The sequence below is a fragment of the Notamacropus eugenii genome, chromosome 1 (assembly GCF_028372415.1).
Source record: "Notamacropus eugenii isolate mMacEug1 chromosome 1, mMacEug1.pri_v2, whole genome shotgun sequence".
In the NCBI taxonomy this organism is placed as follows: domain Eukaryota; kingdom Metazoa; phylum Chordata; class Mammalia; order Diprotodontia; family Macropodidae; genus Notamacropus; species Notamacropus eugenii.
The window spans coordinates 227,445,315-227,465,576 of record NC_092872.1 but is presented as its reverse complement, the minus strand read 5'-3'; the positions used below and the strand labels follow the sequence as shown (position 1 = coordinate 227,465,576).

The 20,262-nt window shown below is 40.0% G+C and overlaps 1 long non-coding RNA gene across 1 annotated transcript; it reads left to right on the top strand.

Annotated features, from left to right (window-relative positions):
* The first annotated feature begins 4,220 nt into the window (after positions 1-4,220).
* LOC140517089 (uncharacterized) lies at positions 4,221-19,705 on the top strand. Its single transcript, XR_011971472.1, has 3 exons — positions 4,221-4,312; positions 7,281-7,406; positions 17,424-19,705. It is a non-coding gene; the product is annotated as an uncharacterized lncRNA (long non-coding RNA).
* Positions 19,706-20,262: the final 557 nt, after the last annotated feature.

Genomic DNA, 20,262 nt, shown 5'->3' with positions numbered 1-20,262 from the left:
TGAGATAAGAATGTGACAGCTACCATAATGGGCTGAATATATGTTATCTATGAAAACAAAATCTCTTTGAAAAGATATATATGTGTCTGTACAGAGATATGAATATATAGATATGTATATCTGTAAATACACATCCACATATATATATACACATACATATATACACATACATATATACACACAGATATAACCATATATTATATATACACATACATGCATGTGTGTATGTGTGTGTGCATGTGTGTCTGTGTCTGTGTCTATGTATATGCACATGAGGCAGCCAGGTGGTACAGTAGATAAAACATTGGGTCTGGAGTCAGGAAGATTCATCTTCCCAAGTTCAAATCTAGCCTCAGACAAGTACTAACTGTGACTCTCCACAAATCACTTAACCCTGTTTGTTTCAGTTTTCTCATCTGTAAAATGAGCTGGAGAAGGAAATGGCAAAACTGTCCAGTATCTCTGCCAAGAAAAGCCCAAATGGAGTCATAAAGAGTAAACTATAACAAAAAACCAAAAAACAAAAAACAACTCAGCAACAAAATATATAACCATACACATACATATATAAAGGTGTGTGTATAAACTCTCCCCCCCTCAAAAAAATATCAACCCCAGCTATCACTATGAGTCAGTTTTAGTGGGAAAGGATAGCCTGTTGTAGTACATGTCAAATGTTTTGGAACCATAAAGCATGGTGTAAACATAAGCTATTATTTTTGTCTACAATGGCCCATTTTTTGATGATGGAGAGAGAATCCTGTGTTCCATGTTCTTTGTGTCACTCCATCCTTCTCTCTCCTTCTTCTGGTCTCCTCTACCACCTATCATCTAGACCACACAACACAGTCCTGAAATGTTCTCTGGTTATTTTATGTGCATAAGTCTTGTTACTCCAGCTATAATGTGTGCACTCTGAAAGCAGGCATCATACCAAAGGGAAAGTCATGCTACGTTTCCCATCATACTCTTTTCCTGCGTTAGTTTTATTACTGATTAGGACATCATGTGTCAGAGCCTGGCAACTAGAAGAGAAGGAAAGAGACAATCAGGGTGAGAGTAGCAAGTCTCCTTCCAGAAAGAGAAAAAGAGACCCGTTCCAGCATGGTACAGGGAAAAGAATATTAGAGAGACTTGTGTCTGCTTCCGATGTGATATGGTGACCTTGTACCAAGTCAGTTTCTAGTCTTCAATTTCCCCCTATTTAAAATGAGTGGATTGGGTGAGAGCTCTGCAAACTTTTCAGGACTACTTTTTTTCTGTTGATTACTTTCAGCAAAGTAGAACAAAAAGAATATATCACTCCAAACCATGATTCCTTGGCATCACTGGCAAGTTTTAACACTTGAGAACATACAACTAAAAGACAGACTCAAAATCAACTCAATTCATTATGTGAAAATGTTCATTAAATTATCAGAGATGAGAACAGTCAATATTGGAGGGGCTGCAGTAAAATAGGCGTGGGACTTCGTCACCAATCAAGATGTGAACCATCTTGTGGTTAGTCCAACAACTGTAGAAAGCGATTTGAAATTACTCTAAAAAATAACAAAAATAGCCACATCCTTTGACTCAAAGATCCCACTGTTAAATATTAATTCCCAAGGAGGTAAGAGAGAAATAAAGATAGTATATGTGCCAAATCAGCAAAACTGCTTATAGTTTCAAGGCACTGGAAACCACATCAATGTCCATTGATGGGTAAATGACTAAACAAATTGTGGTATATAAATGTAATGGAATATTATTGAGCTATATAAAATTATGGATTTGAAAAACACAGAGAAACAAGGTAAGACTTCAAAGAATTATGAATAAAGTGAGTAGATACAGGACAAAATAGACATAACCACAACAGCAGCATACACAGAAAGAACGCAAACAACAAAATGGGATAAACATTTGTAGCTATGACTGAAATCGAACCTCAAGACAAGACAAGCACATACTTCCCTACCTTGCAGATGTGAGGTACGATGGGTGTGGAACATAGCATATACCATGGGACTCACCTGAAGCGGTGGTAAGTTATGAAAAAAAATTCTCCCCCTTTTTCTTACTCTTTGGTACAAAGGATGGAGGGGTAAAAGAGAGGGATATGTCCAAAAATGATGGTGCCATGAAAATAAAAGATATCCACATTTTTAAAAATTAAGAAAATAAGTGTGAGGGTCTTTGCTGAACCTATAATTCCAATGAGAGGTGGGATTCTAGGTATGAGAACTCTCTGGATACAGCACAGACCCTAGTCTGTAATTTACAATCTTAGAAAGCTGCCTGGAGCAGTGGGGGATGAAGTGACTTGCCCATAGTCATACAGTTGGTATGTGTCAGAGTTAAGACCTGAATCAAGGTCTTCCTGACTATCAGGCTAGTCCTCAAACCACTATGCCACACTGCCTATCATGAAGTAATCAAGACAAATTCAGGTGAGTGTGAGAGTAAATTAGTTACTATAGAAAATATATTTTACAACCTCTACATTTTAATGTGCTAGGATAAAGCCACAGACACTCAAACCCAGTTCTGGTTCTGCCCAGGTTTTGTGTTCCAGTTCTGTCACCTCCTTGCTGTGTGAACTGAGGTGAATCAATGATGGGAAGAATGTTTCTGCTTCCTATTTGTAAACAAAAGCCTTTGGTAAATCATGAAGTGCTACGTAAATATGAGCCATAATGTTTATGCCAAAATAGTCCTGTAAATTCCTCTGCCATAAAATCATTAGAGACTTCCCTAGTTATTCTAGCTATAGCACTGAATTTCTTCAATGCTTTCTGCCCATGGGACAGAAGCAGGTAGTTTACTTTGTCTAAGCTTTAATTATATTGATTCAGGGAGGGGAGGGCCCTTTTCTCATGCTAACAGGCCAGGACACTTTCCAGAGCTGACACTACTGAAAGCAGAGAGAGCACTGGTTAACTTCAACCAATACAGTGTGTCAAAGTCCTGAATTGTTCACTTTGGGGGGAAAAGAAGGATAAAAAAGAAGGTGAGTGGAAAGGGGAAAGGTGGGGAGAGAAGAAAGGAAAGACAAAAGGGACAGATAGGGAAGGTAGATTGGAGCACTTTAATTCAGAAGCCCTGTTCTTAAGAGTTTCATATTTATTGATGGGTGTATCTGAGCAAGACTATAAGGAAGTGTGAGTATTTCCTTACCACAGGTGAATGCTCAGTTATAGACTTAATTCATTGCACCTTGGGGGTCTTCAGACAAGAGTCTAAAGCCACAGTGTGAATGGAAGCCCTTGAGAATATACAAGGTCAAAAGGTCTTCACTGTAGAACCCAACACAACCCTCTTCTTTCCATCAAACATGGCAGAAAGGGACCACAGGATCACAGATTTTGAGCTACGAGGAACTTAGATGTCACTTAATCATGAATCATAAATTTAGAACTAGAGCCTTAGAGCCCATAAAGCCTACTCTCTCATTTTACAAATGAGGAAACTGACTCTGGAAGACAGGATAAGTGATGAATCACACAGCTACTAACCATATGAGGCAGGTTTTGAACTTGGGCTGGTTCTGAGACAGTCCCTGCATTGTAGAGTACAACAGGAGTCAGGAAAGGAAGGTGATAGGACTTCTCCATTGGCCATCTGTTGATTCTCCAACTCAAAAAAAAAAAGAGCACTTTGTTTGGGTCTGTACTGAGAAATAGCGATGGAAGGAGAAAGACCCAAAAGAGGGAGAAAAACAGCATTGTTCATTCAGGATGCAGAAAACTTCAGTGCTGAATGCTTAAATCCCTATCCTCCCTCTTTATTGACACCTAGAAAATGAGAGGAAGGTGGGGAGAGGCAGAGAGAGAGAGAAAGAGAGAGAAGAAGGAAGAGAAAAAGAGAGGAAGAGGAAGGAGAAAGAAGGAAAGAGGGAGAGACAGAGAGACAGATACCTAGAGAAGGAGGAAGAGAGGAAAAGAGAGAAGGATAGGAGGGAGGGAGAGGGAGGTGGAGAGGGAGAGGCAGAGAGAGGGGGAGAGAGAAAGAGGGAGAGGGGGAGGGAGAAGGAAAGAGGGAGGGGGAGAGAGAGGGGTGACAGGGAGAGGGGGAGGGAGAGAAAGATGCATGTGTTCTTTCAGCAGATTACAAGGAATGCACCCAAGCAAGACGATTCAGGTCAGCCCATTTGAAAGCTCCTCATACCTCAGCCAAGGCTCACTAACAAGAAGCTATCTCTTTAAGAAGGAAAGCAAAAGGTAACCCAGACCAACACCTACCTACATACTCCACCCTCAGTGTCAGCCTCCCCTTGCTAAAGGACAAACCTTCTCATTTAGATTTCTTTCACTGAAGGCAGATTGAGGAGGTAAGAAATGGATAAAAATATGTTTTATTTCTTGGTTAGCTGGAAGGTGGTTTTCTTTTGTTTTGTTTTAAGAGACAAATGGGATCCAGTGCAGGTTAACAAAGCAAACTTTGAATTCTCTGAATGCATCCCTAATATCTGTAGAATGAATCCAGGTAAGCTGGGGGAAGCAAATATAAGCCAGATTCCAGTATGTTTTTTAATGAACAGGTTAAGTTGGAACTGAAGGGAAAATCCCAGTGGAAGAAGAGGAGGGTAAAGGAAATCAGCTAATTGAAACTGGACATCACATTGGACACTGGGGATACTGAACCTAGTGAGCATTAGACTCAGACTCAAAGAATATCAAAGTTAAAAGGGATGTTTAAGCCCATTTTTTCCAAACTCCTCAACTTACACATGAAGAAACTGAGGTCTAGTGAGGAAAAAAAGGATTTGCCCAATGGTCAAACAGTTACCTAGTAGCTAAGCAGGGGCCAGAAACAATGTTTTCTGCCTTCAGTCTTGGGCTCTTTCCCACACACACCCTATATTTCACTTGAGCCAAGTTTGTAGAAATATATCTGAATCATTTGGTAACTTGCTTCTCTCTCTCTCTCTCTCTCTCTCTCTCTCTCTCTCTCTCTCTCTCTCTCTCTCTCTCTCTTCTTAGAATCTTGAGGTTTCATATGTGGAAAAGTTGACTGCATAATATGCCATAACCACACACATCTAGTAAAAGATAAATGAGCCAGACAGCTGTGGTACAGGGTTTGCAAAAATAGGTCTGCGTAACATAAATCTTTATTTGGATTTCAAACAAGTCTCTTGTGATATCTGTAGATGAAATCTTTTGTTGCCATTCTTTTATCTGCAAACATTAGCAAATGTGTCAGATTTTAAGAGAATTTATCTGGAAACTCTACCCTATACAGTGCTAAGCCATGACACACACACACACACACACACACACACACACTTTTTGCTGCTCTAGAACCACTGGTATCCCCCTGAGCACTGTTGGTTCTCTCCGGAGACTCAAAAATGCCAACTCAAATATAAGGCCAAATCTGCCCATTTACTCATCATGGGTCATCTGCTAGTATTGCTGTATGGCACTCAACACTAGAGCCCAGGGCTCCTATTCACTTTCCGCAGTGCCATAGTTAGAGGCTGCCCACCATGGACCTGACATGCCACCATGGCATTAGCTCCAAGAATCCATACTTTGAACATGATAGCTATATCCACAGATCCTTCCTTTCTACCTACATTCATACCTATTCCAGAGACACAGCCGATGATCCATACTCTTCATATCTTTTCCTCAATCTGCTCCATTCCATCAAAAAAAATCTAAGAACCATCTCCCCACCATAACCATTTAAGACAATAGCTCATTGTATCTATTTTACTACTGTATACCAGGGATTAGGAAGATGCCTGACCTCTCTTTTATGATTCAGATTCTGGATTTTTTATGTGCTTCAGTGGGATAGATCATGTTAATCAACTACAGTAAAAAGTGACATCATTCTCAGATAGCTATCTGTCTCACCTGTCTTCTCCTGGAGACCTCAATCTTAACAAGAGCTCCCTGAAATCAAGCCACATGTTGTTTTGTACAACCAAACTCACTAGGATATATACCATGGCTCTCAATGGAATATCCCCATTACCAAGGTTCCTAGAAGTCTGATATGAAGGGTGCAGCTATGATAAGGGAGTGTCATACTATCGATACAAGAACCAGATGAGGGGAATGACAGTGTTACCTAAAGAATGGAAAAAAATATTGAATTTGGCAGCAGAGAACCTGGGTTCTAATTATGGCTCTTTGATAGTATTAATTGATAATTATTCTGGGCTCCAGTTTTTCCTCATCTATAAAATGAAAGGATTGGACTAGATCAATGATTCGTACATTGGGGCCTGTGAACTTGGTTTCTTAAAAAACATTTTGATTACTGTATTTCAATAAAAATGGTTTCCTTTGTCATCCATCCTAAGTATTTTATTTTATGAATTCAAAAATACTATTCTGAGAAGGGATCCATAGGCTTCGCCAGACTGACAAAGTGGACCACTTCATGACATGGAAAATTGTTCCATGTTTCTAACCTAGGTAATCTCTAAAATAATCTCTCTTCGGCAGTCTAAGGATGATTTTTGTTGTGGTTGTTCAGTTGTTTTCAGTTGTCTCCAACTCCTCGTGACCTCAGTTAGGGTTTTCTTGGCAGTGCTACTGGAGTGGTTTGCCATTTCCCTCTCCAACTCATTTTACAGATGAGGAAACTGAGACAAACAGGGTTAAGTGACTTGCCCAGAGTCACACAACTAGTAAATGTCTGAGGTCAAATTTGAACTCAGGACAATGGGTCTTCCTGATTATACAGGCTGGGCATTCTCCACTGGGCCACCTAGCTGCCCTAGGGGGACTAAATTCAATGATCATCAGGGATTTACTCAGCACTACAATTTGACCACTAACCAAAACAAGCATTCTAAGGATTTGTGTGAACTGACAAACCACTGCAAACGTGAGGAAAAACATTTAGGAATAGAAGACTCAATGGTTTATGGTGATTTATAAGAAGTATGATGTAATGAGACTAGCCCTAGACTAAGGGTTAAGAGACCTGGATTTTGAACCCAACAGCATTACTGACTCAGTAATCTCTAAGAGATCTTGGCAAAGTTGCATTAGCTTTCTAGACATCCATTTCTTTATCGGTCTAATGGAGATGATCAGTCAGTCATCTAGTATTTATTAAGTGCCTACTATGTGCCAAGCACAGGAGATACAAAGAAAAGCAAAAATAACCTCTGCTTCCAAAGAGATTGCAATCTAATAGAATAATTCCAATTCTAATAATTCTTATCTCCTAGTATAGGCTGGTTTAAGGATCAAATAAGATTAAGAAATTTAGGAAAGGGCTTTGAAAAGCATGTAGTTTTAATTCAAGTGCAAACTAACACTCACTTGCAGACGAGAAGGTCAGGCTAGAGGATCCCCACCATTCCTTTCAACTGAAATTCTCTGTGCTTCCATGGTTCCAGTGACAACTTGGTGAAGATCTTGCTTCATGAGGAGTCTCAGAGAAGAGTGGAAAAGGTAATTCTCCCTTATGTCCTATATAGGTGGTAAAGTGTTCTGATTCTTCCTGGTTATTATTCTGTGTCTTATGAGGTCATGCTGCAATGTTGAAGGGGAAGGGAGTTGGTTAGTCTGAAGCTCAAGGCAATTTGAAATCAGGATACCCTAGAGGAGCACATGTATGTCTGGAGAAGGTGTTTGAAAAGTACAGGTGAGATTGACAGGTTATTAAATATATTTGCATTTCAATAGTAGGCTTTAAGTCCATCCTTAATGAAAGCATCCTAAGCCAATCCAACAAGCATTTATTAAGTGTCTGTTTAAGGCGCTGGTGGATAAGAAGACAAAATGAAAGGGAATAAATCATCCCTGCCTCCATGTAACTCACATTCCTCTGGAGAGTACCCCATAAATAAGTGGGCTTGTTGTTCTTTAGTTGTTTAAGTCTGGTCTGATCCCATTTGGGGTTTTCTTTCCAAAGATACTGGAGTGGTTTGATATTTCCCTCTTCAGCTCATTTTGCAGAAAAGGAAACTGGGGCAAATAGGATTAAGTAGATTGCCCAAGGTCACACAGCTAGTTAGATCTAAGGCCAGATTTTAACCCAGGAGTCTTCCTAACTCCAAGCTAGGCATTCTATCCACTACACCACCTAGCCACCCCAAATAAGTGGATATGTGATTATTTTGAGGAAGAACAAAGCACTGGGAATTAGGGGAATCAGGAAAAGTCTCTCCTAAGATATGGTGTATGATTTGGGGCTTGAAAAAAACCAGGGATCCTTCGAGATGGAGATGCAGATGAGATGAGTAAATTCCAGGCATAGGGAAGAACCTGTGCAAAAGCATAGGAAATATAATGCTGACACAGCAGGTAGGCCAGTGTCACTGAATATAGAATGAACCAAGTGGTGTCATATAAAATAAATCTGAAAAGGAAGCAGGAGGGACCCTGGGATGGTCTTTAAATGTCAAGTTGAAGAGCTTGAAGACCCTCCTGAGTCTCCTTTCCTCCAACAGCCCTTCAGCTGAGCCTTTCATGACCTCATTTTGACTCTCCTCATCATCCCAGTTGCTTTTTTCTTGATATCCTCAGGTTTGTCAATGTGTGGTATAGTGAGAAAGTGCTGTATTTGGAATGTGAGAGCTATAGTTCAGATTCTGATTCCACTGCTTGCCATGTGACCTCAGCAAGCCTGTGTGCCTCATCTCTGGGGCACATTTTAAGAGAATTTGACTTGATAATTTCTAAAGTCCTTTCCACCTAATCCTACATGACCTCCAAAGACACTTCCAACTCTAATTCAATGATTCAGACATCTTCTCTAAAAAGGTAACATCCAAATGTAAACACAGTCCTCTAGGGGTGAGATAACCAAGGCAGGACATATTAACCCAATACGTTGGGAGGTATTAGGTTCTGAAGTATGTATTTGTTAACTTCTACATGTGAACCACTATCTAGGTGCTATGATCCCTAACACGTAAGAACCTATATAGTCTAGTAAGGTGAAAATACATACATGTAATGTATATAATTGAACTTAATGGCTGCAAATCAGATTACTAGTGCATGGCTATCCATCAGTCACAGACAAAGTAAAGGTTTCAAAGATCCATCAAAAGAAAAGGTGGAGTTGAAGAAGGGAGGATTCTGGCAAAAGAGATTTTGGGGCTGGTCCTAAAGAATGAGAGGGACAGGAACTGACAAAGAGGGAGAAAGGAGAGAGTTTCAGAAAGGAAGAGAAGTGGGCAATGAGGTCTATGGGAAAAGAGAGAGAGGAAGGAGAAAACACCAGCCCCGACCTTCAAGAAGCTCCCAATTCCCAAACTTTGGTCTAAAATCAAAGATGTGAAGCCCAGTTCATGTCAGCCAACAAGAATTTTCTAAATGCTTACTGATAATACAAAGAAAGGCAGAAAAAACATGGGCCAGTCCCTGGTTCCTTAGGACCATGTCTAATTGTCTAAAGGGGGAAACAACACGCAAAAAAAAAAGTATGTATATAAGGAAACCTTCAATGGAAAGAGCACTTTGGAATCAAAAGAAATTTATCTTTGAAGCCTTGCTTGTGACACTTTCTAGGGCTTTATACCTGTCTGTTAAATTGACTAGCTTGATGAATACAGGTAAGTTACTTACCCTGCCTGAGCCTCAGTTTCCTTATCTATAAAAACAAATGATAATCTATGCACTGCTTAACTTGGAGGGTTATCAAGAGGAAAAGACTTTGTAAATAAAATTCTACATTAATGGTTGTGCTATTGGTATCATGATTACGTATTTTTAGGTATGGGGCAGCTAGGTGGTGCAGAGGATAGAGCATCCAGCCCTGGAGTCAGGAGGAACTAAGTTCAAATCTGACTTTATATACTTGACATTAATTAGCTGTAGGCCCCTGAGCAAGTCACTTAATTCTAATTGCCTCCTCAAAAAAAAAAGTATTATTAGGTACGATCAGTGTATAGACTGAAATAATGACTAGGAAGATGGAGGGGTGAGGGATATAACCAAGAGATTCTACATTAATTTAGCTTAAGATATCAGCCTCAGCCTAATGGATAGAGAGCTGACCCTAGAGTCAGGAAGACCTGGGTTCAAGGCCTACCTTTGATTTTTCTTGGCTGTGAGACTCCAGGCAATCACCTAACCTTAGCTCTAAGAAACTCTCTACAATTGTAGGTTGCAGAGAAGGTGCCATCTGCATTAGTAGAGTGAGTTTCCTATCACCATGAACTCCCAGCGCCAGTCCCTATGCCCTAAGACATTGGCTTTGTTCGTCAAGTCATACTGTTTTTTCTTATATTAAGACACAATGTGGTGTAGCATATAAGAAACAATAATAGTAATAGGTTGTATACAGTGCTTTAAAGGGTTTCCAAGGTGCTTTGTAAATATTATCTCGTTTTATCCTCCCAACAACCCTAGGAAGTAGGTGCTAATAAAAGCTGCCATTTACAAAGAGCTTTCAGGTTTGTGATGCCCTTAGTAAACAGTATCTCACCTCTCCTGTGCCTCACAGCCCAGTCCTGGGTCTAAGCAGCCAAGATATTTTAGCCTCTCTCAGCTTCAGCGTCCTCATCTGTAAAAAGTACAAAATGCCAGCCTGAAAGCAAATATGAAGGTCACCCGCTTTAAAGGGCTCCTGGGAGGAAAGTGTTTTGTAAAACTTGTCCTGCTGTATAAATAGGCACTGTTATCATGAAGCTCACTGTACATAGAAAATCCCACTTTTTAAAAATAAAAATAAAATTGTCTAGACACTTCTCACTCTAGCTTGTGCTTGTGCAAGTACATTGTGTAAGTACATTGATAGAAGTAAAATAATACAAATATTTATACAAAATGCTTACAGGCAATAAGACCTAGGACTTCAGCTACATACTGGTTGTTTTCCCCTGTTGGTCTTGTTTCTGACTCTGGACTTCAGAGTCATGTCTCTACTGCAGTCCCATCGTAGAACTTCCCCTAGGCCCTCCTTCACCCTAGAACATCCTGCCACCCACACTTATCCTGGAATATCCCTCTGCAAGGTCCGGGCCCCCTGACCCCCCCACTAATGAGCTTCTTCTAAAGCTTCCATTGTGTGAAGGGGCCCTGGCCAACCTGCCTTCCTCCCCTTTCCCACCCTTTTCCTGACTTTCTGGCATCAGTACCTTCATTTTCTCTCTTCCTACTCACTCAGTTTTCATTTCTTTTTTTGGGTGTTGTCTTCCCCCATTGAAATGTAAACTCCTTGAGAGTAGACCTTTGTCTTTCTTTTTGCTTGTCTATAAGTATTTGATAAATTCCTTTTTCCGTCCTCCCTTTTTCCTCCCTCCCTTCCTCTCTTCTTTACTCCTTTTTTCTTCTTACTTTCCTTCCTCCCTCCTTCCCTTCTTTCCACTCTACTTTCCTTTCTCCCTTCCTCCTTTCCTTCCTCTTTTCTTTCCTCCCTTTCTTCCTCTCTCCTTTCCTTTCTTCCTTCTTTGTTTTTTCCCTACTTTCCTTTCTTCCTCCCTTCCCCCTCCTTTCCTGACATAAATGTGTGTGTGTGTGTGTGTGTGTGTGTGTGTGTGTGTGTGTGTGTGTGTGTGTACAGAGAAAGGAAATAATCATCATTGTATCTTGGTCACCCCCACCTACTGATCAGGTTTTCATTCATTCCTGTCATAATCCCAGCTGCCCAACCTCTGACAAGTGGATCACAGTTTCACATACCCCAACCATCCTTGCATTCCCACATTCTGAATTCTTCTCCTGATCTTGCCCTTTTGTCACTTAAAATTATTAATTTGTGACTGCTGTGTCTGGTATGGAAGGCAATAAGTGGTTATTTGCAAGAGCTGAACTCAACTGTAGTGTAGTTTGCAAAATTTTCTCTGCATCTGCTGAACCCTAAAGCAAAATTTCTCTTTTTATATAAGTTGTGATCATCGTGAGGTCCTAAATAATCTAAACTTTCACTTTCAGTTTTTCTAAACAACTTAAGTAGGATGAGCTCTGGCCTTCTCCAGCATACTAATGATTAGCAATGTCTCAGATGGTTAATCTCAAAATGTTATGACAGAAGTAGAAATTATGGGTAACAAACCTTCCCACTCCCCAAATCTTTCAAAGGTTCAGCCCCAACTAAGATCTAGGTGTCCCAGCTCACAGTCCAGGGCTTTTTCCACTTAGCAATAATAAAAATAATTAGACAGCAAGGTGACTCAGTGGATAGAGTGTTCACCCCGGAGTCAAGAAGACCTGAGTTCAGATTCACACTCAGATATTGACTTGCTGTATAACCCTAGACATGTCACTCAGGGTCCTCATCTGCTTGATAGGGGTAACAAAAGCACCAAATTCACAGGAGTGTTACAAAAATCAAATGAGACAACACAGGGTAAAATGTTTAAGAACTTTAAATAGCATGTAAATGTTAGGTTCTATTACTGTATAATCCCTACAACAATCCTAGTATTAAATGCAAGTATTCGTACACCCATTTAACAGATGAGGTAAATCAATTTGTCATTTTCAGTGTTTGTGTTCACTGGTGGAGCCTGACTATGTGCCATCCAGGGTTCCCCAGGTAATGTGTTGCTAGCCTATTACTGATACCGTTTTACACAAAGTGGCATTTGAATACTGGGAGTGTCTTGGCTTCATCCTTCCTTACCCACCCAGCCTCACTTTCCTCTCTGCTCTGGTGCTTTCCACCACCATCCCCTGTACACCCAATTCAGCAGCAATGACCTCATTTCCTCCAGTAAACAACAAAGGAATGACCTGATTAATCCCAGCCAGAGCAATGAACCCACTCCTGTACTAGGGTGCACTATTAGAAATGACTTATTCATCCATCTGGGGCCTTGGAAAGTCAAGTACATTTTTACACCTGAGATTAGACAGGTAAGAAAAACTCCCAGGCCCCAGTAATGAGAATCATGAATATTGAGGACAACCTTTCAAAGCTTAGACCCTTAGAGGCCTTTAAGGGAAGCAGCTGCAGAAGTAAAATACTGCATCCCCAGCCTAGCTCCCCACAAAGCAGAGTCCTTTGTTTAAAGCTGTTTAAATATTTTGAGTAGAAATGAAAAAGACATTTAGAGGCCTGCATCTAGCGAGAGATGAAAAGGCTTCAGGTGGCTGCTTTCTGAGCTCTCTCAGGAGTATTTGTTGATGACAGAAACAACTCACACTTGAGTAGTACACTCTTTCCTTTGAATGCAGCCTAAGATGGCATTAGCCATTTGGTGAACTAAGTCACAAGCACCTTCTCCAAAGCCCTGCCTCGATTTCCAAAGTCTACAACAGCAGAATGAAAGCACGACAGGTTTTACTATGCCAAAAATGACTTCCAGTGCCATATTGGTAAGAGATGGTGTCTGCTTTTTGAAGGTCTGTTCTAAAAAATTAGGCACACATAGGCTCATAATTCCTCAGTTGTGACAACCAATGAAATAAAGAAGAAAAATACAAAATGATGTATAATGGATAAAGTACAGCGTGCTTTCACTACCTCGACAACAGTGAGAGTGAGAGTAGTAGATGGACAGAAAAAGAATGCAAAGGTACTAAAGAATTCCATAGTTTCATGACTATCTAGAAACATGATGGGCAGCTAGGTGGCACAGTGAATAGAACACTGGACCTGAAGTCAGGAAAACTCATCTGGGATCAGAAAAACTCATCTTCCTGAGTTCAAATCCAGCCTCACACATTTATTAGCTCTGTGACCCTGAGCAAGTCACTTAGCCCTTTTCCAAATTTATAAAATTATCTGGAGATGGAAATGGCAAACCACTACAGTGTCTTTGCCAAGGAAACCCCAAATGGGGTCATGAAGAGTCAGACATGACTAAAAAATGAACAACAAAAAGAAACATGAACTTAACTGGTGAGATCCTTGTTCTTTGATTAATAATTAGTCAATACTGTGCTCACATAGTAAGTACTTAATACATACTGCTTGATCGATGGATTAAAAATCTGAATCATGCCAATCTTGAAAGTCTAAATAATAAATCAGAAGTTCCTTTTCCATATCATAAATTCTTTCTCAGAATAATGGTTTTAAAAGTATAAAATCAAATACATAGATTACAAAGAAAACAAATTATATTGAAATGCAATTTTCACAATACTTAAAGTTTCAAGTTTATAGCTACCCCCTAAAATCTATCCACTGTGGGGGTCTGTGGATGCTAGGTTAAGATTCTCTGCTTTAAATAAATGAAAGTAAGGAATAAAAAATAGTTTGCCCTAACCAAAATAGTGGTTTCCAGGTTTTCCGTAGAGAAGCAAATTGTGAGTTTGTAAAGTCAGTTTTGTTGAATGTCCAAAGGCAACACGAAATATAATTTCATGAGATAACTAGTCACCTTATTTGTAGTACTCATGATAAACCTTTACCAAATGGCTAAAATAGTTTGAGTTTATGCTTCAATATGTATCATATTAAAATTCTACTGACTTGATGAGACCCCTGCAATTAATTCTTGGCAACTTCAATGCAAAGGTGGGCATAGAGGAGAGATTACTACATTGAGGAGATCACAGATCAATCCATGTAACAAAGAAGTTAGATACACCACTGACTCATAGTAAGCACGTTTTATGTAGTTATTTGGCTATTACATATTGAAAATAGGGAGCCTAGGTATTTCAATTTCAGGTCCAACACTTTCCACTGTGTCTGGGTAAATGGTTATACCATTGATAGAAAAAAGGTAATTGGAAGGAAAGCAGGTTTTAGATGATAAAATTTATTTCATTTTGGCACATGTTGAGTTTGAGGTACCAGTCCAATTAGAGAGAGCTAGAGAGAGAATGGCGGCATCATAGATAGATTGCTGCAGTTGGACTCAGGAAGCCCTAAATTCAAATTCTGAGTCCAATACTTGTTAGCTGTGTGACTCTGGTCAAGTCATTTATCTTCTCTCTCAACCTCACTTCTTCCTCTGCAAAATGAGGATAGCACCTACCTCACAGGATTATGATGAGGATCAAATGAGATAGCATATGAACCGCTTTGTAAACCCTGAAGCACTACATAAATCCTAGTTATCATTAGCATCATTCTCATTACTATTTCTAGCCTATGCTACCTTTGTTTTTCTTCTTCACTTAAAGAATAGGATTTCCTTTGACCTTCCCTATAACTATCATGCTTAGACATTAAATAAATACCCTGGTGATGATTGGAATATACAAGCTCCTTTGCAAAGTTTCTCTAGGAAACCACAATGGGGTTTTCCATATCAAAATCCTTCCAGCTCCCAGACTGCTCCAGAAGAGGAACTGCCTACATTACCCATCCTCACCTGACTGAGTTTCTTCCCATTTCATCAACAATCTGGCCAACCAGAAAGCTGGGTCATGGCTGTTTTCTTAACAAACACTTGCCATTCTGATTGTATTGACACCAAATACCGTGGGATCTATGTCACACAGTACACACAACAAACACAGTGTCAGTTATGATAAGGCTTTCCCCACACAGATCTCACCAACAGTTCTGTCTCCCTGAATTATCATGACATAGACACTTTCACCTTCTTGTCAAGTACAAAAGGAAACCAGTGGAGATTGTTTTCTTTAGACCATTGACCAAAAAAGAGAACCCAAAGCACTGCTCAGAAATCTCATCATTTTTGATGCTGCTGACCACTAGAGATGATACATTTGAGGCTAGTTTCCCATTGGCTCATGTGCTTCTCTAGGAAAAAGGACTGCTACGGGTTTATTCCAAACTATAGCTGACACAATATAGCACATGGGATTTTAGCTTTAGAGATGCAGGGGATCAGGGATTTCATCTAGTCCAGCCCCTCATTTAACAGAGAAGAGATCTGAAGCTCATAGAGGGTTGACCTTGGGTTTGCTCAAGGTGACTCACGTAGAAAGCAGCAGGATCAGGATTTGAATGCAGGTACTCTGACTCCAGACCCAGCACTCTAAATACTGAGCCATGATGCTTGCCCTCAAATAAACTGTCCCATATGACCTTGGGCTTACAATCACTACGCCCGAAACAACTAAAGTAACTCTCCTTAACCTGTGTACTTTTTCTACTAGGAAATAACTGATAGAACTCAGGTATGCAGATTCTGGTTCTCATGTCCAGCATCCTTTGATGCTGCTAGAAACTGACTTGGAGTCAAAAAGGTGTACTAAATGCAAGAAACTTGGTGTTTTGAGAGATTATTAAAAATCACTCACAGAGCATTTTTAAGTTTGCAAGACATTTTACTCAAATGATCTCATTTGATCTACAACAACCATCCTGAGATGTAGGAACTGTTATCCTTTTTTTCTTTCTTTCTTTTTTTTGTTTTTTTTACAAATGAGGAAATTGAAGCTTGGAAAACTTAAGTAACTTAACAGAGCACTGGCTTCCTTAAGTGGCACAAGCCAATGGTTCTTATCAGTACACAAAGCATGCTTCTCCATAGCCCATTTTGGGTGATTATTCCCTTGAGGGAACATGTGCAAGGTTCAGCTGTTAGTCCCCTGATTTATCCTTCACCTCAAAGTTGATAGAATGGCTGAGACGATAGACTTAAAGCTAGAAAGGACCTTAGAGATCACCTAATCCACTCCTGCTCATTTAAAGTTAAGTAGCCTGCCTACTGAGGTTGCAGAGCCAAAATCTCAAGCCAAACTAGATTCTGCCTTCCTCTCCAGCACTGTTTCTACAGTAGTCCCAGTGGCAGGGAAGTCACTGCCCTATTCCCACTTATGCTAGTGCTTTACTTTTGCAGTCCGTTAATTATCTAAGATCTTTCACATCAACTGCTATTCCATTTCAACCAATCAAGTCAACAAGCCTTTAGTGAACATTTGTTGCTGTTTAGTTGATTCAGTCACGTCTTCAGGACCCCATTCGGGGTTTTCTTGGTAAAGATACTGAAGTGATTTGCCATTTTCTTCTCCAGCTCATTTTACAGATGGAAAAACTGAGGCAAACAGGGTTAAGTGACTTGCCCAGGGTCACACAGCTAGTAAGTGTCTGAGGCCAGGTTTGAATTCAGAAAGATGAGTCTTCTTGACTCCTGACCTAGCATTCTATATTCACTGTGCCAGCTAATCATCTACCTACTATTTGCCAGGTACTTTGCTAGATATTTAGTCATATCAACATAAAAAATAAAACAATCCCTACACTCACATCTTCGTGCTATTGATTTTTTTAATTCAGCAAAGAAGGTTCTACATTCATTCTTATTGAATGTCGCCTTATTGAAGTAAGCCCATCATTCCTAATCTTAGACCTTTTTAGATACCAACTCCATCATCCAATGTAGTAGCTCTCCCTCACAGCTTCAAACCATCAGAAATTTTTCTAAGGATGGCATATAGAGTTTCAACTGATAAATGTTATCAATGATAAAAGTATATAAGAGATACACTATCAAGGATATTAATGAAGTTTCTCATCTTACATCCCAGAATAAGTAGGTATATAAAAATAAATATCTAGATTTTTTTTTTACATCTACAGACAGCTCAGCCAGAAACAATGTGACTTTCTACATGAAGATCCCTAACTCTGCTTTCTATTTGCAGATTTGCAAAAGTCAAAATGGAAGAGACAATTCTTGCCCCTTGGACCATTGCCCTGGTGATCTTTGGTGCTGTGCTGATAATGACTTCACTGATGATCCTCCCTCCTATCACCCTTCTCATCTGGAGAATCCGCCAGATGCCAGAGATCTCCCTGGTAGGGGCCATATAAATCCAGGCCCCTGCAGACCTCTGCTGACTCCCAATTTCTTCTTTCTTCGATGGTATTACTAAGGCAAAAAAGTATTAGACCATTTATGAAATTCATATAGCCCTTACCTCCCTGTCACAAGCTTTCAGTGGCTCTTCCACATTAGACAACTGCTTCCCCTTCATAGAATCACAGTATGTAAAAGCTGGAAGCAACCACACCCTCCATGGTACATATGAGAAATTTGAAGCCCAGAGAAGAGAAGGAACTGGCCCAAGGCCACACAGCTACTAAGTGGCAGAACCAAGAGTCAAACTTAGGTCTAACCACAGGTCAGAACATCAGCCCTTTCCCTTCTTCTGAATGTACCCAATTAAAATAATACTTTAATGTGTCCTTCTAGGACCTGGTGAATCAGTCTCCTATTACTACATAAAATGCTCCAGCTGCACATCAGCAGATAGGGAGCCAAATGCACAAAAGTCTTCATCTGTGTCCTTTCACCCTCCATGTGGCACTCTGGAGCCTCCATTGGTAGAGTGACAATGCAGAATCACAGAAAACAGTAGCTTAAAAGGACCTTCGAGATAATCTAGTACAACCCTCCCATTTTACAAAGGAAGCAGAAGGTTCCCAGAGAGATTATGTGATCCACGGTCACAGGAAGTAAAGAGCAAAGCCAAGACACAAAGCCTAACTCCAAGTCCAACAGGCTCCCTGGTTAGAACTAGCACAGTGGCAATGCCATTTTCTTAAGACACTTGCTCAGACTTGGATACATCCGTGACGCAATGAGGAAGTTGCCATTCAAGCAATCAATCGGCAAACATTTATTAAGCACTTACTATACGCCAGGAATTTTTCTAGGTGCTGAGGATACAAATACAAAAGTGAAATAGGCTGCCCTTGAAGAATCTCCTTTCTAGTGAAGGGAAGCATTATAAATAGATAGGAAGGTAGAATAGGATAGATAGAATGGGATGGATGGGTGGATGGATAGATAGATAATGTACAAAATATACACAAAGTAGGTACATGATAATTTAGAAGGGGAAGGAACTAGCAGTTAAGAACTCGGTTTCATGGAGAACAGACCTGTCTGGTTAAACCCACAGCCCTCGGACTGTATGCATCCCATGCCACTCTCTACTGCTACCTGAAAAAAAAGATTAAAAGGTAATTGGGAATTACTTTTCAAAATAAATAAAAAATAATAAAATATAGATAACACTACATTTTAAAACAGTCAATATGTAGCCAGCAAGGATCCTTATGGATGAATTAGTGACCCCTATTTCTATTTGACAGAATTAATGTAGAAGATGGAACTTGGGATGGACCTTGCAGTAAACCAAGTTTATAAAAGATGAAGGTGAAGAGAGACGTCCAGCATGGCGGGGATTAGGGCAGTAATATTGGGGAAGGGAAGTCGCCAGAGAAGAAAGAGATGAGAAGTGAGGTGCCATGTATGAGAAACAACAAGTTTGGCTGAACCATATTATACATGAAGTTGAGTAATGAGTAATAAATCGAGGCAAAAAAGATCAAGCAAGATTGTGAAGGATTGTTGTTGACAATAAAGCAATGGGGAGCCACTGATGTTTGTTGACATGGTTAGACCAACACTTTAGGAAAATAACTTTTGCAGCTGTGTAGAGGATGGATTAGATTGAGGTCAAATAGGGCATGGAAAATAATTAGAAAACTATTTCAAAAGTCCAAGTAATGAAGGCCTAAAGGAGGTAAGAGACTGGAGTAGAAAAAAAGACACATGCTAGTGGCAAACTCTGGGGAGACCTTGGGACCCTACCCACAATTTCCAACTGCTCCCAAGAAAACCCACACATATCCCAGCAATTTCCAACAGCCCCTATTCCTGGAAAACCTGGCAAAGTTAACCCAGGTTCATTTCTGTGACCTTGTTTCTGTAACTCCTCAACATTGCCCTCCAGCTCAGCTGTTCTGAGTACCCAGACTATATGCCCTCCATGATATTTCCCATGACTGTGCCTAATGAGAACTCCATTCTCCCTTTCGTCCCTGGGCATCTCTGTCTGAATAGAGAAATATGTTGTACCAAATTGCAATTCCTTGACCTTGAATAAATGCCTCACTTTATTTACTCATCACTGAATTGGTCTGAGTATTTCCAATCTGATACTAGAAATGTAGTGGGGGATTAAAAAATAATATTTGTTAACTGATGGCATGTATGGGGTGAGTAAGAATGAAAAATCAAAATGACACTGAGCCTTCAAATATAAGTGACTGGAAGGTAGGTGGTACCTTCAACAGAAGAAGGAGAATGATTTAAATAAACACAATAGAAGTTCTATATCCACAGGAGTATTTCCTTCTGAGTAGTCACACTGAAATGCAAGATCCTACTCCAACCATGCCACTATTGGTCAAATATAAGTTGGGAACTCATCTGTAAGAATGGGCTTCTGTGCCAATTTATCCTTCATGCAAGAAAGGCAGTCTCATCTCTTCTTAGGCACACCTTATTTTTGACCTAAAACAGCCTTATTCTTTGCACCACGTTTTTTTTTCAGACTTGGCTCTAAATAACTTTTGACTTTATCCAAATATCAAACCACCTTCAAGGGATGAGAACTGATTATCAATTCAGGATAGTCACAGAATCTTAGCTGCTCAGAAAAGGAATGTGCCACACATAGCCTTTGTCAG